Source organism: Manacus candei, unplaced genomic scaffold (assembly GCF_025592945.1).
Source record: "Manacus candei isolate 608988 ecotype Guabito, Panama unplaced genomic scaffold, ASM2559294v1 h1tg000014l, whole genome shotgun sequence".
In the NCBI taxonomy this organism is placed as follows: domain Eukaryota; kingdom Metazoa; phylum Chordata; class Aves; order Passeriformes; family Pipridae; genus Manacus; species Manacus candei.
Genome location: NW_026138062.1, coordinates 79,354,776 through 79,380,780, shown reverse-complemented (window position 1 = coordinate 79,380,780; position 26,005 = coordinate 79,354,776). Strand labels below are relative to the sequence as shown.

At 37.3% G+C, this 26,005-nt stretch overlaps 1 long non-coding RNA gene across 2 annotated transcripts in view; it reads left to right on the top strand.

Annotated features, from left to right (window-relative positions):
- Positions 1–26,005, top strand: part of LOC127467780 (uncharacterized) — a 75,500-nt gene that overhangs the window by 40,578 nt on the left and 8,917 nt on the right. For both annotated transcript variants that reach the window (XR_007903292.1, XR_007903293.1), the window contains exons 3-4: positions 18,187–18,335; positions 21,579–21,626. This is a non-coding gene — a long non-coding RNA (uncharacterized LOC127467780). The remainder of the gene's footprint in view (positions 1–18,186; positions 18,336–21,578; positions 21,627–26,005) is intronic.

Sequence of the window (26,005 nt, the reverse complement as noted above, 5' to 3'; positions counted from 1 at the left end):
ATGTACATGTGTTCATATATATATATATATATGCACACACATATCTGCAGGTTATATATACATATTTATATATACCATTATTATTATACTATTATCTGTGAGTGCAAAAGGCTTTTGGAATACATGTTTCAGATTAGTGTCTGAACTGCAAAAATATGCAAAAGTTTGAAAATAACTGTGCCATATTTGTTAACTTGTATCCATTGCATTTTGTTGCTAGTATTCAATTAAACACTTAACTTGCCTACTCATTGATCCCATGTATTTATGCAGAGCTGTGCTCATTTTTAAATTTGATTTCCTCAGGGAGAATACCAATATTTTTAATTTTGTTTTGTGAGCCATATGTTCAAGAGCCGCTACTAGTTTGCTGTCTCAACTTTCTTTGCCTTTTTCTGCTGTTACAATATTCCAGACATTCACCAGTCTAAAATAGAGCCCTGTAAACACACCACTAAAAAAAAGTTTCTCGTGCAATGTGATTTTATTATGAGCTCAACATTTATTTAGTTTTATCCTAATATCCCCTATTCCTCAGTGCTTCTCTCAAAAGGCATCTCTCTTTATTTTGTGAGTCAGCTTTTATAAATGTATTGCTATTCATGCCTGTTATCTTAGTTCCACCATTGTGGGTTTGCTATGGAGCTACTTTATCGTGGATTTTTGTTTGTACTTTTAAGGTGTTCTGGCCACCAGAACACAGGAGAAGTGTCTTCTTTGAATGCTGGCAGTTTTTTTTCTCTTTATGTGATATTAAACTCGTCTCTCTCGTGGTCATCCACTCACTTTCAGGACTGATCCCAGTTCCCCTGTTTGGTCCTGGCAAGGAAGTAGAGCCTCCAGAGTAGAAGCAAGTGAGACCCCAGGAGCAAATGGACAGGAGAGACCAGTAGCTAAAATGATGCAGTGGGACTAGATGACAGTTTAAGCTGCTGGCAGTGGGGGAAGGCGACAGTGTCAGCTTCAGGGAAAACAGTGAAGAGGCAAAAGTGGCCTCATTTCATCAAAGAGATAAAAAGTCTCTCAAAAATCTGTGTGAGAAGACAAGAGACAGAATCTGGTTTTGCTTTGAGTGTATTTGTCCTGAGAACTTTGTATGTTAAACTTCAGTAAATTAAGTGTGGGAAGTAACTAAAATTATTTAACTGTATCTTTAAATTTTGCCATCTGCAGATTGTAATTGATGCTTAAGTATCAGAGTGAGATGTCCCATGAACAATTTGAATAATAAATTCAAAGTTGGACTTGAAGCATAGTTTCAGCTTTAGTGATGTGGATCCTTTGCAGGATGAAGTTGCAATGTATTTGGATACTAGCCTGTAAAACTGTATTCCCTCTTCTTTGCTGTCTAAACTCTGCTTTGTAACCACCATATTTCTTTCATGAGATATTGATGTTTGTAGTCTTAAACACTTGTGAAGATTACATTTCCTTTCTGTTGAAGGGTGTTCCTGGGCTATAAAGTTGAGATATAAGATGAATGGTCTTCATTTCTTATTGCACTGGATTACTGTGCCCTTAAAAATCCAAACATCTAGTTACCATCTTGTAGGAAATTTTTATCAGGTTCTAGCTGTGGTTATATACTTTTTGTTCCAAACAATACTCTACTCTGCCTTATCATTAGTTTTGGCATCTTGCTCCCTGTCATATCTCTGTCCCTCTCTTCCTCCACCCCCTATGACTTGATATTTTAAGTCCTGACAATGTTTTATGTGTTGTTCCTCTCAAGGTTCATTTCAAACTTCCATGATCCGTTGCTTATCTGTAAATGTCGATACTGATTTGATGTATCTTGGCAAGCATTTGTTGCAGCATGAGGTACAGGAAAGTAATATCAAAGTTCTCTGTCTTGGCATTGCAGAGTCCCTGTGGGGCAGGTGCATCAAATTTTTCACATTATTTTCGACTGGAGCAAAAGTAACTTTCTGATTGTTCTCATTTTTGTCATTTGTCCCCTACTCAGTGTCATGCCAGCTTCCCTCTAGACGAACCTTTTTGGAATCATTAGTCAGATGGAAGATCAAATACCTTTTTGTAATTATTTGAGATGGTAAGATACCACCTAACCATCCAAGTCATTCAGCAGAACACTTGAAGCTAATTTAAAGTGCCCTGAAAATCACTACTCACTGCTGCACCAACAAAACACCACCTACATTTTAGCTGCTGCTATTGTGAGCTCCTGGGATCATTTTATGTTAAATTTAACTTTGAGATTGCTGACTTCTTTATACTCTATCTACTGCAGAGTCTTTTCCTATTTGATCATGATTGTTTCTCTTTCTAAAATAAGGTTGTAGCGAGGTGTGGGTCAGTCTCTTTTCCCAAGTAACAGGTGACAGGATAACAGAAAACAGCCTCAAGTTGTGCCAGGGGAGATACAGATTGGATATTCGGTAAAATTTCTTCATCACAAAGGTTGTCAAGTGTTGGACAGACTTCCCAGGGAAGTGGTTGATTCACCATCCCTGGAGGTGTTTAAATGATGTGCACATAGGGTTGTGGTTTAGTGATGAACGTGGCAGTGATGGACTGATGGCTTGACCTGATGACCTTAAAGATCTTTTCCAGCCTAAATGGTTCTATGATTCTATAAACAGTTTTCTCTGCAGTCCAGGAGAATGGCAGGCTTTGTGGCTGCTGGTCAGTGGGTGGCAAATTCTATGCCTGAATAATACTGAAGCAGATTGGAAATATGCCCCTTTCTCTAAGACAAAGATTTAATTCCCAAACTTAGTCTAAAAAAAAAAAAAGTATAATCTATGAAGGTTTAGCTATCTATTCCTGTGAATGCTAAAGGAGAAAAACCAAAACAGGGCAGTTTTCTGTTAGTATTGGGGAAAAAACTGCTTACTGATCTCTAAAGCAACAAAGTAAAAAAAAAAACCAAACAAGTAGAAAACCTAACAAGGCTAATTAAACAAACAAAAAAATCCTTCTCTACTTCTTTTTATTTTTACCCAGTACTTGTACATTATGTGGGATCTCTGATTCTTCTCTCTTGGGGGTCATGCAAAGATAGAAGACATTCTGAACACCCACATTTTCTGTCACCCTTAAGGACGAAGGGATACAAGCAAATAAGTAAATTATTAAGTATCCATAACAAAGAATTTCTGTTGATGTGATTTTTTCCCCCCCTTGAGTTGATCCTCTGTTTCCTGGGATGCATGATTTACTGCTTTACTTTTCTTTGCATCAGGTCAGTGTTTTGATTTTTTTTATTTCCTAGGTTTATAGTTATTTTAAGCACTTCTCTACTTCTGTGACTTGGCAGACGATGAACCTTAACTTTTTTAAGTTCTGCCTTTTAAGTGGCAGAACTTTCCTAAGTTGTGCTCTGTTATCAAGTTCTCTAAGCACTTATCAGCTCTGTACTAAGCACTTTAGAGGCTTTGTAAACACAGAAATAATAATTATATTAAATCTGAAATTGCAGATGGGGCCATGAACAGGAAATCCGTGCCCAATTGCATTCTCATCCTTGTTTAAAGAAAATCAGTTTTGGGGAATTGGTTCTTAGCATAATATTGTAGCATGAAAGTAAGTTATTTCATAAAATATTTCCAGGTAATTGTTATGCCCACTTAAACTGAAAACATGAGAACATTGGTATCTTAAGCAAACAGGGCTTTGGGATGGAAGCCTTCTGAAACTGCTGAAGAAATCTGGAAGCTGAGTAGCAATGTTATTCTAAAACAACACAAAAGTGAGAGTGAGACTAACTGATGCAGAAAACTGTTTCTTTTAAAACAAACAGTCAAATAATTATAACATTGAAGCGAATGAGGGAAATATCATTAAAATAATTAAAGGTATTTATCAATATATTAGAGGTGACATTAAAAGATAATAAATACAGTCCAAATATGGAGAATACACCCCAGAGACTGATCAGCGCTGTCCCCACTCAAATGAAATAGTGCTCTGCAACACTTGTACCTCCTGCTTTTCTGCAGGTGAGGGACGTGGGCTGATACTCTCTTGGGCTTGTTTTGACTTTTTCCATGTGTGCTTATTGATTCATTTTTTTTTAATGGCCTCACATTCATATATACAGACTGCATGGCTGTAGGATTGGTTATGCATGGGAGAAAGTTTTAGAACGTGGTTTTAGTTTTTCAAAGATGCAGAGGAGGTCACAGAGTCATTCGAAGGCAACAGGCCATGTAGGCTCTCAGCTCCTCAGCAAATCAAAATCTTAATAATCCCCAGCTCCTTTGTGAATTTAACTGTATTTAAAAATGGAGTTAGAGTGCTAATGCCAGTAAAAAAAAATGCAACCTGTATAAACACAAAGTTTCAAATATAAGAATGCACAGTTCCTAAATTTTAATGTGCATTTCTATAGTGTTTTTCTTTTAAAATTGGGATATATGGCTCTTTATTTTTATTCTTTTTTTCAAGCTTTTTTGGTTTTCATCATTCAAGTAATAACTGCTGTTAACTACATTATGATACTCAATAGTTTACAAAATAAAATTCTAGACATGAAAGAGAGAAATCTCCTCTGTAAACAATGGAAGAGTGCTGAAGTTTTCCATTTATATTCCTAAACCCAGGTATTCAAGAAGATATAGTATGTATGATTTGTGCTCAAACAGTATTATTGCTTTAAAATCCTACCTTTAATTTATTAATAAGTTATTACATACTGCTTCAGACACTCACCTGCTCAGCTACTCTGTTCCTAAAATATCAGGTTTAACTTGCTGAGTCTGTAGGACATATGATGTAATGACTTGAAATGTCTCTCTTGTGTGCAAAGGTAATGCCAAATAATTGACTTTATGCTCGTGAACCTAATTTTCTTGAGAGAAAATTATTCATATTAATTCAATAGAAACTAATGGGTCTGTTAAAATTAGTTGCTTTCAAAACATTGTGTTTATTGCCATAAATATCCCTGCTTTCTCCAGAAGCAGAGGAAAGCTCAAGGTCTTAGTTTTCTCCACAAAAAAAAAAGAAGTCTTGGCTGCAAAATTGTTCACGTTGTACACACAATACCCTGGACACATTTTGTAGAACTATATAAAATCATTCTCATTATTTCAATTTATGGTGTAACTGGGTGCCAAAGCCTTTGAGCTTTGGCTCAATGTGAGCACAATACAGCTTATGAAAGGGCAGTATAAATGAAAAATACCTGACCATTACACAAAGGATACTGACGCTGTTGTGCTCTATCCAGAGGTTTACTGTGCAATAGTATGGAAAGTCTATTATACTAGTTTTATAGTTACAGATGCTGTTTTGGGACATTCATCACCTGGTCTTGAACAAACATGGGGAAATAACCAGTTGCCCGTTATATACTAGATTCTCAAGACAACAGCCCTTCTTCTATTTAGGGGAATATATTTTCAAAGCAATATTGATTTTTCTTTCGTTCTTTTCTCCTCTCCTCTCTCCTTAGAAACCTGGTTTAAGAATTACCTTTCTTCCTTAAACTTGTTTGTCTCTACATGAATGTGCTTAGTATTTCTCTCTTTCCCCCTTTTTTTTTTTCTTTTTTAACAAACTTGTATTCATTGAAATTATGTGTAGGTCGTATGCTGGACTATGTTCACAACAAGACAGTATTTTTTGCAGGTCAACCCCCTGCAGGACATGTGCCATCTTTGGCTTCTGGCCTCAGGCAGCTGGAGGAATCTGTAAAAAGTGATTTTTTTCAAATGTTACTCAAAAACTGTTAATCAGGCAAAAGCCTTCTGAATCAAAAATTCTCTCCAATGACTCCTTGGTTTGATTTGTTGTCACTGATGTACCTCAGACAGATCGTAGGAAAAAAAAAACAAATTGGAATGGCTGAAAAAATGAAAAACTGCAAAGCCAATTAGCAAAGCTTTGTTCAACTTTAAGACGTGGAGTAAGAACCCCGGGTTCTTGTCTGTGGTTTGATGAAAGCTCAGGTGGATGGGTTCCCCATTCACAATGAGGCAACAAACCTAAAAATTCAAGAGGAGCTTGCAACCTGCCCTCAGCTGCTTTCTGTGCAAAGAGACCTTTGACCAAAGTATTGAAGCTCAGTCCCCTTGAAAATGTTTTGGTATAACTGTGGCCTTTGCTGGGTAAATGCAAAAGTGTTTTGAACAGTATTGCTGGAAATGTGACCTGTGGTGAGGGCAACCACAGATTTTTGAGCAACCTGTTTGATTAATTTGACGCTTGCTATTTATGTATTTGAAACTTCCTCCTTCATCCCACCCTTTTTCAAACCTTTCCTGCTTTAAATGCAGAAGAGATCATGCCTGCATATTCCCAACGTGAAGGAATCCTTTGTTTAACTCAAAGTGTATTCACATAAATTTCTCTTCTCCACAAGAACAATCTGTGTAGGTGAAGGCAAGTGTATGTCAAAATAGGATGGACAAAATGTTACACCCAGATCTTTGTTTCTTTCGGGTTTTGTTGTTCTTTTTGTGGCTCTCATTAATCCTGTCTTTATTTGTGAGTTGAAATTTTACCTTCCAAAGGAGTTTATGAAATAGATGCATAAGAACTTAATAGGGTTAATTAGCATGTTCCAGTGATAGCTTGAATTTTCAAAAAAACCCTTATCCTATATGAATTTTCTTTTAGTTGTAGACATGGCTTTTCTTATTTTTAGATGCTAGTTTCATTCTAACGTGTCTTGAAAAAATGCTCTGACCCCTAGAACAAAAGCATAAGCAAAAAGAACTGTTGTAGGAACTTCATATGGGTATTCATAGGACAACCTATAATTTATGACTTATGTTTGATCACAGCCTTTTTAATTAGTAACATATTGCATCTGCTTAACATTGCTACTGTTTTGTTGCAAAAGATTTCCTGTATCAATTAATCTAGTAATATCCCTAAGCAAGCTGAAATTGTTGAAGAAGATGGAAATTGGCTGATGAATGTATTGGTCACTTCAGAGGCATGTTCAAATCTATCTTCTTGCTGTCCTAATGAATATGGAAACCTGCCCAGCGTGTGATTGGATTTTAATGGCTTCAAGGTCAGGGACTTTGTAAGGTGTGGATCTGCTTGCAAGGTCACTAGTGGCAAACAGTGCATGGATCTGAAAATAAACAAGGAGCTGTCAGGGATATTAACTTTTTGTAGAAAAACCCTTGGGATGAAAAGGTTAATAGGTGATTGCATTGTAACTTGTTTTGAAACTCAAAATGAGCTCTAAAGCGATGTGCATTATCCTTCATTATACCTTGCATAGGAAAGAGTAGTAATTTAAAATGCAGGCAATGTTTGATTAAAATAGTACCCTGGCTTATCAAAAGCTTGCATTTGCCACCATATAAACTGGTCTACATAATCAACATATGCTCCAAATGCAGACCTTTTGGAGAAACAGGTAAAATTACCTGGTCTAAATTGCTCTTGGATGTGTAAGTATATTTGCCTCCCATAGGTAGCCCAGACTAGTAATTTCCCATAGAAATTCGGGTCACATGTACAGCAGTTGTACCCTATATTAATTTGCTATTCTGTAGAGATTGTTCAAGCTGTAGAAAAAAAATAATAGGGAACGAACCTGAAAGCATTAAGAAAGTTTATAAATGACTTGTCATAAGGTACTTGACTTGTGATGGAACAGCACAGAAATTACTCCTGCATGAGAAAAATGCAAAGAAAATCTTCCAAGGGGGAGAAATTCAGAGAGCTGATGACACTTTTCTGCAAGGATAAAAACTTAATTTACTAAGAACAAAAAATCAGAGCTGTTGAACAATTTACCCTGATGGTTTGGGACATTAGGTAGTTTCAGGGATGGCTACCATGGTTGTAGTTTCTTTCAAGCTGTTTATACCAATGGGAGGCTTCATCTGATAAGCATGTTCAAATAACAGTTCCACATAACAGTGTAGAAAGGAGTTATATATAAGCTGTTTTCTATCACTGGAAAGTGTGCAGCCTTAATGATTAAAGAGCTAGGAAAAAATACCACAAGTACCCCACAGCTTTGGGGCAAAAATCAGTTTTACTGAAGTCCAAAGGGATTCGGTAACTTTCTTTTTTTTTTTTTCCCAGAAATTATATGTGTGTATACATGCATAAATATACATATATGGATACAAATATGGATACAACCCTTCATGTGTCTTCTATTCCACATCTGGGGATTTGGTGCCTATGTGGTAACTGGTAACAGTGCTTTAGCTGGTGTGATTCATGATTTCATGATTAAACTCATCAGAATTTAGCTGCATGTTCAGTTGGCATCTAAGTTCTGCATTTAAAACAGGGACTTAGATTTTTTTTTCTGTAAATGAAAAATATGTTGCATCCTTCCCATAACACTACTTAATTTTTGCATACTGTATGGCATAGCATAACCAACAGTCATAAAAAAAAACCATAGCAGAAGAGTTTTGCCAAGATGGAAGATTTACTTGGTTCTGATTTCACCCTAGATGAAATCACTGTAATCTTTTATGGTATGTCACTGCTTCACTGATTTCACTTTCTTGAATGTATAAGCTCATGTTTCTGTTTCCTCCTGATTTTGGAGTATAAAGAGACAAGGAGAAAAGTGGTTTGTTTTCACTTGCTCACTCCCTGAGTATCAAGGGTCTCTTTTTCTTTCTGCATCCCACCTGGCTACAGGAAAGAGATGTTATCAGTGGGTTGGGGATTTTTTTTAATCTTGTTTTGGGCTGATCACGGTTTGAAAGCAAAAATCGTTTCAGTTTCAGTTTTCTTTTTTTAAGATAAATCGAAAATGGTGGCACTATTTGTTTAAAATGTCTAGTTTACAGGATTTTGAAAAAGAGTAAACTTGAGAGTAATAGTCTGCTACAGGTTTATAGTAGAAACTATGGAACCTCTTAATAGGATGAATTTTATTTATGAATGTTCCTTTGTTTGATGGCTAATTCAAATGTTTAGAGTAAATGAATGTTTATTCTCCATATTGACAAATGATTTTGGTTGTATAATCTCTAATGCTTTTGTAGGAATATGAACGGAACATACACTTTTGCATCCTCTTAATGCAGAGCTGCTGAAGGCATATTTGTGTGATTCTGAGAAGCATTTCTTAAAGCAAAGCCTTATACACTGTACTCTGATACTCCAATATACTACTGTCTGTTAGTTGTTATTCTGTAATAACAACTGTTATTCTGTTATTTTCAAACCGTATGTCACATATTAATATCATTATATATATGTTAATATTATTGTATATATATGTTAATAATAATGTATGTATGAATTCATTAGCATCCTGTTCTTTCTATTTTGCTGCTGTTTCTAATTTTTGAGGTTCTAAATGCAGGCAAGTTTGACAACCTCTTCCATACCAGCAGTTTCTGCTTTTGGCCTCCACATTTCCTCTTACATAAACACATTGACAGTAAATTTGGTGTCCAAGTCCCCTTCTGTTCTTCTTGCACTCTTATTAAGTTTTCTCATATTCTAGATATGTTTCATTGTAGCTTTAAATTTCACTGATTTATAGACTGATCAGTCAAAACTGTCTCTTTCTACTGGTTGTCTATGCACTTTGACTCTGATAAAGTAAAATATCTGACATTCCAGATATTTAGTCAGTTTTGGTAAAGCAAAATGTTGAGATTTGAAAAAATTCTGTTATCCTTTTGGATAATTGTCTGTTTCAACTTGTCTGATATTGAATTCTACAGTCATTCTTATTTAAATTCAGTGTTTTAGGGACACACATCAATGCTCAGTGAATGCTGTAATTGTAGTGCTGAGTTATATTTTGGATTCTATACCACCAAATCTGCAGTATGTAAAATGGCAATCCTAGACACAAATGACTTTTCTCATTAAAAATATCTGCTAATTTTCTGCAAATTGCACTTAATTGCTCATTCAACAGTAGTAATGCATGCAGCTTTGTGTGTGAGGAAAAAATCTCCTCTTCAGTGGGTTTCTGCTCTCTGCAAAAACTTTGGTCACACACTGTAGAACTGGAGTCAGTGCCAATGAATCAAAGAAACCACTGGCCTCTTCTATTCTATTTTTAGTGTCCTCCCCATTGCTAGTGGAGCCTTTGCTGCGAAAACACACTACTGGATTTTTGTGAAAATATGACGAGTAATTATTTTTTAAAGCGTAGCCAATAAGGAGAATAATCTAAGGGCATCTGATCCAAAGCCTGTTACGGTGGATAATTAGCAAGCTACCATGAGACAGTTCTGCTTGCATGAGTATTAAACATTTATGCCAATGGCATGTGATTGAGCTCTCTCCCCCCCAGTGTGAGAATAAGAGGCCACCAGCTTCCTCCATCAAGTGATGCCCAATAATGCTGTACCCCTGAGGAAACAGAGCGGGTGGGAAGGATGAAGAGAAGCTTGGTTGTACAAAGGACTGCTGCTTCTTTTTTAATTTCCCCTTGATAGCTGAGCATCCTTAAAAGCAATGATTGGTGAAGACGTGAGAAAGACAGGGTCGGGGGAAGAGGAGAGGTTATTCACCGGAATTAAATTAGAATGCAGATGCAAGGAAGAGTGACACATTAGGCACTGTGGAAAGCAGAATGCACTGCTGCTAAACTGTGTGACAGGAGAGGCTATAAAACCTAAAATCAGCTGTGAGCAGAATAGAGGAATGGGATCAGTTCTGACTGAGTAAACGGCTGAAACATTCAGAGCCCTCCCAAAAATCCTTTAATCTCTCTGCAACTATCAAGCCCTTCTCACCTCACCCTTCTGAGCTGGCCCTACCTGGTGTTACACTGCACAGCTTCAGTCAATTTCTGCTATCTTGCAGAAAAAGGAACTTTATTTTTCATTATGTCTGTAAAGAGAGGGTTGTACTTAGCAGAGTCACTGGCTTTATAATTGTCTAAAAATCAAAAGAATCAAAGAACTGCTTTGCATAAACAAGCAATTTATATATAGCTATATAAATTAGCAAATTATTGAAGGTGCCTACCTAAAAGCTTCTCTTCATGTTGGATTTTCCACTGTTGTATGTTTGACCTCCTTGTTTAAGTTTGAATGCTCTGGAGGAAAAATACTCTGTTATCTATTTGTATGGACCCCTGTGTTGTAAAGCTTTCAAACTTTTTTGTTGGTGTTTGAGTACATTTGGAACACAAACTCAAAATATAAATCATAGGACATCCAATCCTGCAAGCAGAATACCTTGGGTGAAAAGACAGGTCTTTTCTGGTAGTGCTTCTAGGGGGGGTAGAGGACCTTTCCCTGCTGCACTGCTCATTTGTTGGTTGAATTAGCACTGCCATATGGGAGGTCTGGGCTTCACTTACAGCCAATGCAACAATCATCTACTTGGCTTGTAAAATTCCCAGTGGCAGGTGGATGTTGCTGAAGGTTTTTATGGAACATTGCTTTTCTGCTTTATAACCAGCAAAGGTTTGTATTGTCCTTTACTTCCCCACCATCCCCACAAGGTTTTCACTGGAAACAAATCACAGTCTCAGGGGGTGTGTGCGTTCTGTTTGAGTTCTGAACAGGTTTGGCAGCTGAGGTTTGCATGATTTCATCTGTGATATGGCAAAAAAAAAAAAGGAGAACAAGGCATATCAGAGCTTTCAGGAGATGTAAGAGCAAGCTTTCTCTCACTGAACTGGCTGTCCCACCAGTTGCACCATGCAGATAAGAGGGCTTAGTAACTCACTGGGCAAATCTGTGCTTTTGGAGAAGTGTTTAACTTTTCTTTCATTTCCCACTGAACAAGAGCAGTTTAAATTGCTGACTGACAAAGGACATTAATACGACTTCTGAGTTCACCAGTTCTTTTTAATGGCTGGTGCCACTGTCTAAGTGAAGACAGAACAAAGATTCATGAGAACAACTCCCTTTACCATTCTTGCTTCACTGTTTAATAGAAATTCTCAGATGCTTACTGTCAAGGGTTAAAAACATGGGAATTCTGGGCTGGGCTTGTCCACCTAATGTTTGCATGTGAGTTCTGGTATTTTGACTCCCTTTGTTGCCAATGGAGAGAACTAGGAACTTTTCAAACCAGAGTTGTGTCTCCCTTGATTCTTTACCTTTGGATGAGATATTTGACCTCTAAGTGCTTGTTTCCTCTCATGTAATCCTCTCTAGCTCAGACGTACTTAAGTGGAAAGAAACCCATCCTGAATCCTAGTTGCTGGAAACGCTGACAACTTAGAATTTTGTTCTAATATAGGAGCTTCTCTGATATGAAAAATATATATCTTGTCATCGAGCTAACACCCCAAATTAGATTTCCTAAATGTTATATTTATATATGACTCAGTTTCCCATCTGTGAAATATTCACAGAGAGCTTCCTCACTTCAAAGACATACTGTAGATTTTTAGAAAATAGTAAGAGAAGCCCTTTAAGGTGATAAAATATTCTATATAGAGATATAAAATGCTGTTGAAACCATGCTTCAACAAAATGGGGTATATAAGGAATTAGGCCACACCGTGCCTAACAGAGAAATTTAAAAAAAAAAAAAAAAAGAAAAAGGAAAAAAAAAGAAAAATAAAAAAAATAATTAAAGAAACAGAAAAAAATAAACCTAACAAAAATACTATTCCCTGAATATCATTCATTCCCTGTATATATATGACAAAAGTTGTGTAGATGTCAGAATATGCTATCACATTGCCAAACTTGACTATGGTCAAGGGGTTACAAATAAAATTACATAAGCAATCTATGTTTGGTGGTTTTGTTATATTTTAGCCCTTGAATTTGCTGTCTTAGTGCTCTTTTTAATGAAGCATTGTGTTTAGGTTGTAGTTTGTTTGAATAATTGGTAAATACTTGTGAACACAATTTCAAAATTTAATTACTCATTAGAATTATGCATAAGTAGGTCTTTTAATTTTTTTTTAAATGAGAATATGAACAATCTTTTTCTGAATTTGAAGCAATACTGGTGCTTACAGTGATATTAATTTTCTTGGGCAAACAAGAGTATTCATCAGCCAAAAAGGAATGCTCATTGTTTGCTATTCAATTAATTAATATTTGCTATACATTTGACTCATTTTTTTCTTATTAACAATATTCTGTCCCCCTAGCATACAAAAATAGCTGCAGTGGTAACAGAGTTACATTTATAAACTTTAAATGATAAATTGCTTTGGCTTTCGCCCTGTCTAGGTATTGCATTTCCTAATCCCCTTAAGTTAGGGAAATTTTGTCATCCCTCTTTTACACACCGGGGTTTGAGAGCTACACAGAACAAGCTGAGGGTGGTCACAGTAAAAGAGGTGAGAAGACAGCAGCCAGCTGTGCTAAACAGCTGGAGTAGCATGAACCAAGTATTACTCACTCTTAAAAGGGTTATCTGTAATTTTCTGCCCGAGGTAGAATTGATTCAGTTTGGAAAGTAGGAATGAGTAATATATTTTTTCTTTCCTCGTAGGGCTACAGGATACAGGATAGCCAAGGATATCTTGGGCTGTCAGTCCCACATCTGGCATGTCATATTTTAATCATAAGTTTGCCAAAACTTGAAAATTATCATTTTTCCCCCTGTTTCTAATAGCAAGTAGTTTTAGAGTCTTGCTTCCCTGATGGTCTGAAGCCTTCTTTCAATATCCAGCCCGAATCTATTCTCGGCAGGTTCACACGTATTTGTTTCAATGCCGGTGTTGCCAGGGTGAAACAACTCATTTTCTTCCTTGGTATTTATGGACAGCAGCTGTAGGCCTTCTGGCTCTTCATTTTATTTTGCTAAATACTTTAAGCTCTTTTACTCTCCTTTTGTGAAGGAAGTTTTCCACTTCTGAGCCTGTGCGAGGCTAGCACAGAAAGGACTTACTTCACAACTTGAGGCAAGACCAGCATGTCAATAATACACATTTCTGCTTGCAGAAACTTCTTTAGCTATTACATCAGGCTGGAGATTGCCACGAGGTGAAAGCATTTGGGGTCAAAGGGAATATGGCTACTTAAGTGTCTGAAATGCAGCGTCTTCATCTCTGAATCTGGGAAAGATTAGGGTGAGCAGCTTCTCTGGAGCAGAGCTGACAGTCATCTCACTGAGTCAATACAAGTTCACCAGTTTAGGGGAGTTGAAGATCAATCTGATACTTTCATTTTTCTAAGTTTATCTGTGTTTACCCTTGCACCTCTTGTGTGCCATAGAAATGACCCGAGTGACGGAAATCATTGTAACAGAAAAATAGAAGAAAAGCTACGGGTAAAATATATTTTGAACTGTTCTAAATAGATTTAGGAATACTGTGTTGTTGAATGCAATCACAGTTTATTTGAAACCCTAAAATATGAGATCTTCATTGAAAGAAACACAAAGAAATTCTTCTCCCACTTCCTATATTTTATTATCAGGGAACAAATATGACGGTCTTTTAATATGTAGGATTATTATGCATTGTGACTGTAACTTCACACAGTACCTCTGCTACTTATAGGTGAACTGCTCTCATTATCTCATTTTCCAGGATAAATTGGTTTTAGGTGGGGTTTTTTGGCTTTTTTTTCCCTGTTAGACTTTTATTAAATTACAGTCCTCTAATTCTTGTTAATTGAAATCTTATTTGAAGCTTTTTTTTTCCGTAACACACAGCGACTCCAGGCCTTCTGGATGGTGCAATAATATAAAATATTTGCTTAAAACAAGTTTTCAAAGTGGCTTTTGTCTAATCTTTGATTATTGTGTGTGTCTGGTGTTATGGTTATAGAAACCTGAAGATGAATTTCTGAGCACTTAGTTTTCTCCAGTCTCCCTGCTGGGACTTTTGCTTGTCCAAGCAACTTCTGCACAGGAAAAGGTGACATAAGAGGGCAAACCAGACTGTGGGTTCTTTGTCTTACACCCACAAGCTTATAAACTCAAATTTGGAGACTATGTTTTAAATCGTAGCCTTTTAAGTTTCTTTACCTTTCTTGAGAAGATTAATGTTTGAGATTGTAATGCGTAATATTTGAATTATTCATTTTAATTAAAATTGATTATGAGAACTAATTAAAAGACATGCAACTGGTTACTGGCAGCGTAGTTGGACTACTTTACAAAAATACCATTTGGTGTTCAACATTAGGCTCATGTTGATTTTAGAAATTATATTCTATAAATAATAAGGGGCTATAATTAATTCTGCATAAGAATTTGGAAATCTAATCTTTCATTAAAAAATATTAAGCAGTGTTTTCTGGTTTTGGAAAAGCATGGGTTCTCTTTCCCTATAAAACTTTATGCAGCAGTCAAAAATGCCATCTAAAAAAGGCTCATAAATATCCCTAAGTCATTTCTTTTTCCACATATTTTAAAGTGGGATTCATCTGCCTTCCCATCTCCTCACCCTTACTGGGATATTTTGGGAAGATACCTAGAATCTTAATAAATAAATCAGCTTTTAGAAAAATACACATTGAAAGCAATCCTCTGGATCACCAAATCCAGGAAATCAGTTCTTGCTCCTGTGGCAAATCTGATTACAAAAATCAAGGTTCCCCTCAGCAATGGGTACGTTGTTGACTTCACTATTATCACTCAGGAAATCTCTTCAAATTCTCGCTATTCTTATAATTGGAAACCCTCAGATTTCCAGTCTAAATGTATTAATTGCCAGTTCATGCTCATTTTCTTTGAAAAGCTCTTTATTTGACCTCAGATTGTGACTTGATGACTAATTTTGAGAGCTATGGTGGGAATCCATTATCACCTGCTCAGAAATATGCTCTCAATGCATTGCCTAATTTCCACTACATGAAATATAGTGTCACTATTTCTATTCTGGTTGAGGTTGTTGAAAGGAAAAGGACCAAAAAAATAATAAAGAAAGAGTTTTTAGACATTTTAACCTAAGACTTGAGTAGTGATTTCAACGGGATGGATGGGTACCAGGGACTGTGAAAGCTGAATTTAATAGCTGAAGGTGAACTAAGATGTCTTTGCTTCTATTTGTGGTGAAGATATTGCACTGAAGGGAACCAGATTGTGCAGAGAAGGATAAATGAGACATTCTGTAGAAAACTTGCCATCCTTAGTCTTAATTTAGTTGCAAATTTTCCATTGAACCTATTAGTCCAAGAAAATTTGGAGTTTTGACTACGTAATGTTAGTTTGTTTGTGGGTTTGGGGTTTTTTTTTTGCTTGTTTCCTGAAGTTGTATGCTTCCTGGAAGTCCTACATAGTTGTCTTTCATTTGAAATTAAATTCTACTGGTGTCAGAGGGAAGTTGAATTATATTCTACATCCATATTGAGAATCAATTTCCCCAAATAAGATCCTTTCCAAACACAGGAAGGCTTTAAGGCTGTGTTTTAAGGCACATATTTGTGTTACTCACCCAGGCTGAAAATGCTTGAAGAACACTGTCAAGGAAGGGTCCTGTCTCTTGCTACTAGGGGAGTATTAGTGGGATCTTGGGATCTTTACGTAAAGATGAATTTAAAGCCTTTGACATGGATCATGATGTTCACCTCCATTATATTTTCAAAGACCAGGTCTGTTCCCAGTGGAATAGCTTACACAGACTGTAGAATTTTCTTGTCACCCATGTGTCTCATGTGCATTTTATCCCCCTATATTGAATGAACTTGGCTGGAAACATTTCCTAAGCAGTGAAGAACTCTGACCCACATTTTCATGGAGCCAAAAATGCCTTCTGAGACAGCATGGTAAGGTGCTGCCCTCCAAAAGGTGAGGGACTTACTAAAGACTTGCCTCAGAACACTTTATGCCAGGGTCCAGGGGGAGCTGGGTTAGCAGTGTCAAATGCTGAGGATATTTGGAGAGGAAATAAAACCACAGGTTAGTATCAGCTGCATTCTCCCTAGTCAGGAAAAGGAAGGGCAGAAAGGGAGAAAAAGGTTTTTAGATTTAGGCAATTCTGAGTAAAAGAGCTAAGAGATGAATTAAATGGGGATCATATTTTTTTATTAAAAGAGGAAAGATACTATAAGTAACTGTAGTGATGCCAAAGAATGTTGTGTTGAATTGTGAAGACCAAAAAGCCCCAAACAGACAGACTCCAAAACACTACTTTCTGTATTGTTGGGTAAAGTTAAAATGATCCACAAGTTGCAAAATCAGTACATTTCTCTTACTCTGAAGAGGTTGGGGGTGGGAGATGTTTTGCCTTTATGCTTCTGCCGTGTGGTAAGAAGAATAGTGGATGATTTTATGTTTCCTTCAGCAATAGTAAATGGATTTGAAGCAGCAACGTTCTCTCTGAAAGGACTGTAACACATAAAGAAGCCCAGAAGTCTTTGTATTAAAAAAGAAGGGTAAATTTTCATGTACCCTGAAGTCTTTAACCTCTTTGTGACTTCAGTTCCTTACACACAGAGATTCTCTCTACTAGTTGCATTGCCACTGATTAAATGAGCAGTTGAAATCTCCAATAAGGCACGCTTTTATAAGGGATGTTTTCATTGACTTGGAGACAGTTATAGCATGAGATATTAATTTCTAACGTACCTACAGCAATTATCCATGTTCTGCTGATGGTTATTTATTGTTTAATTAAAATGCATGCGGGGGATAAAAGCCCATTAGGATAAAGCATTGTGTCAAAACCAAAAAGTTGCAATAAAGTTGGAGCATGGAAATGCCTACTGCTGGCTTCTGGATATTTATTACCAAGCTCTGGGAGCAAGCTTCAGAGAAACAGAAAAGTACCTTACTCTACAGTAACCACCTGCTTCTATAAAATTAGAAAAGAATTTGAATTATGTATCCAGCAGGCCTAACCAGAACAAAGAATGTTCATGGACCAGTATGCTGTGACATTAGGTATCACACCCTTGTTAAGGAGCAACCTCGATTCAATATGAGTGGGGAAGAGCTGATTAAAAGGGAAAGGTTCTGTCAGTTAGAAATGGCAGTAAGTTTTTCAGGAAATGTATCAGCTCATACATATGCCTAATAAATTAACCCATCTTTATAGAGAAAACTGCAAATTCATTTTATTCAAAGGTACACTGCTTGTTTTGAATCTTAAATTCGTTAATCTCTGTGAATTTTTACACTTGTCTGATACGGTTTGCGATTCTTGTTCTGATGTATCAGCTGAGGATAATAATCTATTTGAATTTATGAGGAACAGTATCACTGTGAGATGTGGGAATTTGCATGTGTAACTTGAGAAACATGTAAGTTCCTGGGCACTGGGATGTGTGAGTGAAAACATTCCTGTTTTTAAATAAATGATTGTAATCATTTAATTAAAGGTGAATCAAATTCAAGTATCTAATTCATCTCAAGATTTCTATATTTATTTTTTTTTTCTCATCTTTCCAGCATAACCAATCCATTCTCATTGCATGTCTTTGGAAGGTCCAAAAATTTCTCAGAAGCAAAATCCTTTTACTTACCAATTCCTTAACCTGGCTGTGATTCCAAACAGTGATTTTTACATCACCCCTGCCTTATCCCTTTTCCAGGAAAAGGTAGGTATGGGAAGAATTTCTTTTTTTTTTTTCCCATAATCCCTGGATGAAGGTTCCTGGATAAGTTATAACAGCTCAATCACTTCTCTAAATTGTGCTTAACTGTGGTGGAACCAAGGGGAATGCTCCACAGCCAAGAGTTATTGGAGAGCAGCATGCTCTGATTAGGCCCTGTTTGCCCCCTGGCAAAGCTTGTATGTTGGACTTATGTATGTGTATGTCCTTTCTGTCAGCTGGTGCTAGCTTTTCCATGCCAGGAATATTTCTGTTAGGTATCCAGGTCTTCCTGCTGTTGGAGTGGCACAGAGGGAGTAGACTGTGACAGGGTAATTTTCTAGATAGCTATTAGAAAAATTTGCCAGGCTGTACTCTGGATGCTGCTTTATTCTGAAAAATGTATTTTACTGTACTGCAATAGTTGTTTTTATTTATTTTTTTTTTTATATACTGGTTTTCTGCACATGCACACATCTTTCATGACACATCTAGAACACTGGTCAAATTCGTGTCATCTGAGCAGAGTTGCCTAATTCAGGGGTGTGGGTTTACCTGTTGCATCAGGTTGGTGGGGACTGAGCAAGGAAAGGCTGTCCTCTACAGCAGTGTGGGTGCTTGGGGTCTTCTGGAAATTTTATGCAAAAAAACCCCAATTAGTGAAAGGGGCATGTTCTCTGCCAGTGCAGTTGACTTTTACTGCCCTTCTATGACAAATTAGAGCTGTGAACTTGTGAACTTCACTGAAATTTTAAAAGGTGTGTCAAGGTATCATAAGCTGTTATTATACTGACACTGAATTGGGTATGGTGGTGCAGGTGCTTTGTAGTCTTTAAAATGGATGTCTCATTGCACAGCTGTCCCTCAGTCTTGAGAGACTGAGCTCACTGAGCTCTTCTGATCCTCAGTACTTGTCTCCTCTTCCACAATGAGTGGGGAGAGGACAGTCACACTCAACCACTTGTACTAAATTACCTTCTGAAATTTTCTTCACTGACTATACAGGGAGTGAGGGACTCAAATGTGTGTGTTACAGCCCTAAAAACAGGTGGACTTATTTTCTTTCCTAAGATAATGAAAGCGTGTCTTGATTTGAAACATCTGAAGTCTGAATGGCAATCTGAGGCCTCTTACATCCATCTCTTGCTGTTCCATGGGACCCTGATGGTGGCCTGACTTATGTACCTGGTTGTGCATGTGACTAAAATTGGTACTGAGACGAATCATGTGCCACTCTGTCTCTTGAGGTATCATATTTTTTGATAACCTCACTTTGTTCCTTTGGATCAAATTCATTTACTGTGGGATTTTGTCAGATTTAATTGAAAATCCTAAGGGATTCAAAGTAACTGCTCTTTGCTACTGGTGCTTTGTTTATAATGCAGCATCCTAAAGCTGCTATCACAAATAAAATTACACAGTGGCAAATCACTTAAGTAAACCTGCTTTTTCTTTTTTTTTTTTTTCCTAATTCAGAAAGCTGGATTGTCATGTTCTTTTTACAAAATTATAGAAGTAGCTGTTTAAAAAAGGACCTACAGTACAATGAAGGCATCTGTTCCATTTCCATTTTACTTCCCCACACTAGATAACGTTGAAAACAAAGATGCTATTTTTCTCCCTTGTTTGTCATCAGACAGGATAAAACGCCTATTACTTTTAATTTCATCATTGTTTCTCTGTAATCAAAAGAAAAACAATGTTTAAATTAAGATCTTCAGCACTCCCATCCTGATTCACAGAGCTGTACAAAGCTGGTATTTTGCTGACTAGTTATTTTAACAGGAGCTGTCATTAGATTTCCCCACGCACAAAGACTGCCTAGGAAACAAGGTCTCCTGGTATGTAACTACTGGTGAAGGTAGTGATTGTCTTGCAGGGTTGTTTTTTTTCTCTTTCAGTGACAATTTTGTACAAGTACCCAGGCAACTGTGAATTACTGAATATTTGTGCGTGCTGATATTACTTCAGAATCACAGAAACCATAGAATGGTTTGGGTTGGAAGGGACCTTTAAAGATCATCTAATCTCACCTCCTGCCATAGATGGGGACATCTGTCACTGAATCAAGTTGCTTAAACCTTCATCCAACAAATGATGGATCATCTGCAGCTTCTCTGGGCAACCTGTTGCAGTGTCTTACCACCCTCATCATAAAAAAAAAAAATCATCTTTATGTCCTATCTATACCTACCTTCTCTCAGTTTAAAATTGTTCTCCTAAATTGAAATCTGTCACTACAGATGTTGGTAGAAAACTTCCCTCTGTCTTTCTGATAAACTTCCTTTGTATATTGAAAGGCTGCAATAAGGTCTCTCTGCAAACTTCTCCAGGTTGAACAACCCCAACTCTCTCAACCAGTTTTCACTTCGCCTAGGGGGGTGTTCCAGTTTAATACCTTTAATTTGTTATTTATTTTATTATTAATCATCACCCCCCTCATCATGAGATAACAAATACCACCTACCCAACTGCCTTCCACTATGACTCCATTGCTCATATACCCTAACATTTGGCTTCCTTTGGTTGAATCTCCCAGCAATAGAAATCACTCAGAAGATCACATGTCTACAAGAACTTCGAAGCATAAGATGTTACTGAGTGCTTTTTGTCTGCATTTCACCTTTTATCTTAAAAATGGACCAAAAGCACATTTCTCCAGCAGTTCTCTACTTCATCAGTTGAAGGTCTGTGCAGTCCTGACCTTCAGGCTGACTGAAAAGTGATTGGAGTTCAACAGGAAAACTCAGCTTACATTTTGTTTCACAGAGTTGTCTCATGAAGGAAACAAACATATTAGGAAAAAAATCCATATCCATGTCAGCATTGTGTGATTTAGCATACAACTAAATGTAAGATGTGCACAACTTGCTTTGAAATTCCTAACTGCCTCATAAGTTGCTTTGAAGAAAAACAGAATTTTTTTTTTTTTTTTTTTTAATATAAAGCCATGCCATTTATACCTAAGGCCCACCTATGCTTTCTTCCTGACTTTTATTTAATGCTGGATGCTTAGGAACAAAGAGAAGTTATACATAAATATAAGAAACAATACAAGAATAAGGTGATCACTCTTGGCTGTGCACATTTCCTCTGACTATTTTAACTCTGTCTCATTTCCATCTGCTGTCTCCTTGAAGAGCTAAAATTCATTTATATTTACAGTAATTATTAAGAGACCATTAAGCACTTCTTATAATATTTTAAGGCTTATGCCTATTTAATTTTTTTTTTATTTTATTTTAACAGATTCTTTTGAAGATGGGCTGACTGAACTGGTATCTGACACTCAAAATGGTGAGTGCACACTGTGTTTATAAAACACAGTTACATCTACTGGTTCTGTGTGTTCCTAGTAATTCCTAACATCCCACCTGACCACAGCTGAATGTCAGAGTGGTGTTGTTAGAGAAGAATCCACAGTGACTCTTGGGTACCTCTCAAAAATGTTGGTAAGAAATAAAACTCTCTAAGGATCTCTCTTTCTCTCTTTCTCTGCAACAGCTATTCCTAATTGTAGCTTTTGCTAATTTGCTTGGTACAGTGATTCGACCAACTGGTCTTTAAGGATCAGATCCATAGATCACTGGAGGCTGAAGAACTATTCTGAGAAAATACTGGTATGTGCTTGTCCATATGTCCACATGCTACTGTACTTTTCCTTTGCACTCTCTCATATTCTACCCGGGGCTTCCATTGTTGGACACCTGGGAGTAGGGTGGGGCCCTACATAGGTTGGTTCAAGGTTCAGCACTTCAGACTCATGTGCTTGAAATGCCACACAAGCAGATATTATATAGGGAAACCTACCTATTACTGCAGAGAATCCTTTTATGAATTATTATAAGGGTTTCTAATATTCAATTTCTGATGCATTGGTACTGTTGTGTATGAACAGAAATCTTCACTCTACTTCATTTTGGATACAGTTTTATTATTCTCTGCTCATGTAGAGGGACTTTCATTCACCTCACTGACTCAATTACATAGTGATATTTTCTTTTCTGCTTAACTAAATCATTATTCAAGGTGGATGGCTTCTAAATGTATTCCAATTTACGTGCTGGGAAAGAAATTATTTACATCCAGACTAACAAGAAACTTGGGCATTGTTTGACTAAGCACAGCAACACAAGGGCCCAGACTATAAATTTAGCAAGCCAGAGCAGGCAGCTCATATGCATATACAGTGAATAAGGTGAGTTGGATGCCCGGGGCTGAATCACAGTAGCCATCACACCAATGCTTACACTTGTCAAGAAGCAGTGCTGAAGAAAGGAGAGTGTTTGAGAGCCTACTTGTCTCCTGGCCTAGAAGAGCCAGATTAGTCTATACACTGACCTCAGAGCTTTTTTTGTATGTTTTATGTATCTAGGCAGAGCAGTTTATATCTGTGACCAGGCTACCTCATAGTGCTGTGCTATAGGAAATGAATTTTGAAAAAGAATGTCAGCATTTCCTTATGTCACCAAAAAGATAACTTTACACGACAAGGAAGAAATGTTAAGAATATGTGTACCTGTAACCTGACAACACTTTGGGTAGACAGATCTGACATAATATTCAGCAGATTCCTGTCAAATTTGGGTACTGAGAGATTATTTCTGGATTCTGTACTCCTGTATGGCACATAGGACTGGAGTGGTGGAATTCTTCTGTAACTGCATAACGTAAGCATCCTTTGTGAACAGTAAAGGCAAATACTGGTCATAGGTTAAAACCTTAGAAATCAAGGTGACCACCTTCAAAAGAAGCTGCTTCTGCAACAAATGAACCTGCACTTTGTGCTCTATCTAATTAATTGGAAACTTGCAATGTTCTTTCAGGCCTGATGTTGGAGAGGGATGGCCATTAGGCATACAGATCAGCGTGTGGTGATCAGGGTTACAAGGCAGGTCGCCCACTTGCACTGCAATGGAAGATGAATTTTCTTTCAACCCTCTTCTCAAGCACTGGAAATTCCCAAGTGGACCCAGGCCAGGGCCAATTTATCTCATTAATCAGAGATCCCATGACTTTTTGTACCTCGTTATAGATACCACAGTGTCCTTAGTGGAGTGTGCTGGTTTTGGCTGGGGTAGAGTTAATTTGCTTCCCAGTAGCTGGTGTGGGGCTGTGTTTTGGATTGTGCTGGAAAGGGTGTTGGTAACACAGAGATGTTTTTGTTATTGCTGAGCAGGGCTTGCAAAGAGCCGAGACCTTTTGTGCTTCTTTTAGCAACTCACCAGTGAGTGGGTTGGGGGTGCACAAGAAGGTGGGAGGAGACACAGCTGGGACTGTTGGCCCCCTCCAACCACAGGGATATTCCGGACCATATGGCATCATCCTCACTGTATGAAGCTGGGGGACGAAGGAGGGAAGAGGGGGAAGTTTGGGTGTGACATTTGTCTTCCCAAGTCATCATTACACCTGATGGAGCCTTGCTTTCCTGGGGCTGTCAGAACACCTGCCTGCCCATGGGAAGGTGGTGACAGAATTCCTTGCTTTCCTTTGCTTGTGTGTGCAGCTTTTGCTTTCCCTATTAAACTGTCTTTGTGTCGACACATGAGTTTTTCTCACTTTTGCCTTTCTGATTCTCTACCCTGAGGAGAATCACCTCCCACCAGGGGCAGGATGAGGGAGAGTGAGCAAGTGGCTGTGGGGGGCTTGGTCACAGCTGGGCTTAAATCACAGCAGTATTATTTTGTACTTTCTTATTAGCATCCTTTGCCCTTCCTTATCCCCACTTGGCAAAATCTCCACTTGACTTTTATCAGTAAGATGTCAGCAGACTCAGATCCATTAGATTTATGGAAAGAGAAACCATTCTGAACCCCATCAACATTTTGAGATACAAGTTATTCACTGCTTTCCCCATACAAGGTAATCTCTCTTAATATTTTTTATAGTTTCTTAACCTTGCTGTAATATTTCTGATGCACAGGGGAAGGAGAACATGCAACTCACTGCTGTATGTGTCCCAAAATTCCCATAGACATGCAAAGCTGTGAAATACAGCTCCAAAGTACTGCATTTTCTCAAGTAGGAAGGTCAGATAAATTTTAATCTTTATTTTGCATCACTTGAAAATGTTAACATTTTTCTAAATATAGCACCTGCAGAAGCAGTTTAGTATTTAAAAAAATATTTCTTGGAAACTATAGGTTTAAATTTGGAGTAACCCTTGCCAATATATATACACATGTTAAAATTTGGCTGGTTTTTAATTATTTAGTTCATTGGCAAGATCATCTTCACTGACTTTGTAAGTTCATAAAGCAATGTATTTATAATTTACTTCTGCCTTATGTCTTTCCTCACTAAGTTTAGTAAGATGTGGCTTCCCTTCCCTACAAAGAGCATCAGTTGGGAACTGACGAATTCACCTTCCTGTTGTGTTCCTTTGAAACATTGCAGAGTGTAAATTCTTCTGTCCTTTTGTTCATCTTCTCTCTCCCACTGTTACTGTTCCCTTCTTGTTCTTGCTTTCAGTCTCTTTCTTTGGTTCCTCTGCTTCCCTGTTCTGTGAGGTTGCAAAAGTGATGATTTTATGTTTGGAGATATTTTTTTTTCAGCTTAAAAGGCAGCATGAATATCCTTGTCTACCTGAAAATTTCTAGGAAAAAAAAAGGAAAAGCAAATATAACCAGAAAAAATTTAGTGGAGTCTTACTGGGAGAATTTAACCCAGGATTCTTCATGACTTAAGAACAAAGGATAATGAAGAAACTATTGGCATCAATAATTGTTACATTTCATTTTTACTCTATAATAGAGGGCTATAATTCGTTCCTTAGCCTAATTTTTTAAACAAAATTAACATAAACAATAATAAGCTATGAAAATAACTGATATGCAGAGGTACCTTTATATTATTCTTTGCAATCCCGGGTAAGCAGGCAAAATTGTTTGAAATTAATATCTAAACTATATGATTTTATGATCCAGAAGTACTACTGATAACTAAGGCTGAAATCTAAACTAAGAGGCCAGGAAATCTTAAAATATTACTTTGTCTTTTCACCTCTTTGTGTCTCTCTTCATCATCCCCCCTCTTCACCCTGCATGAAGCAACATACATGTGCAATGATTTGTGGATGGTTGTAAGTGATGTTGCCACTGTTGGATTTGTCACTGGTAATTTACTTGTGCACTGCTGGAGAACAAGACCTTTCTCCTTCTCTCACACTTTTTATCTGAGTGTGTGTGTATCTGTTCTACATCATATAATTTACCTAGTCTGGAAAAGCGAAGAAGTGAAGGTAGCAAGCATTGTAGAGAAATCATCCTTCCAACGAGTGGATCCACAAAAGCTAACAGCATCTCAGTATCCCATTCATATGTTCCACTGATTTGGGGCTTTGAAAGACATTTAGCTTGCTGAGTTGGATATAGATTTGCCTTATATTTTGACACTTGCAAACTTTAATCAAATGGGATAATCTTATAGTTGTGCTTTCTCTAAAATTCTGACCCTTTAGCTTGGGTCATCAGCCTTTTAAGGTCGTTAGTATTATATAATCTTGTTACTAGAACTGGAGATTTTCTGGTTTTTATAAATATAATTTCAATGCTACCATTCCCAGATATCATCATGCTTTTCTTGGACAACAGATACTCAGTAGATGGTGGAAAAGACTAAGCACGTATTGGCTCCAGTAGTGTAAGTGAGGAAGAGACAAAATTCAAGTGTAGCTG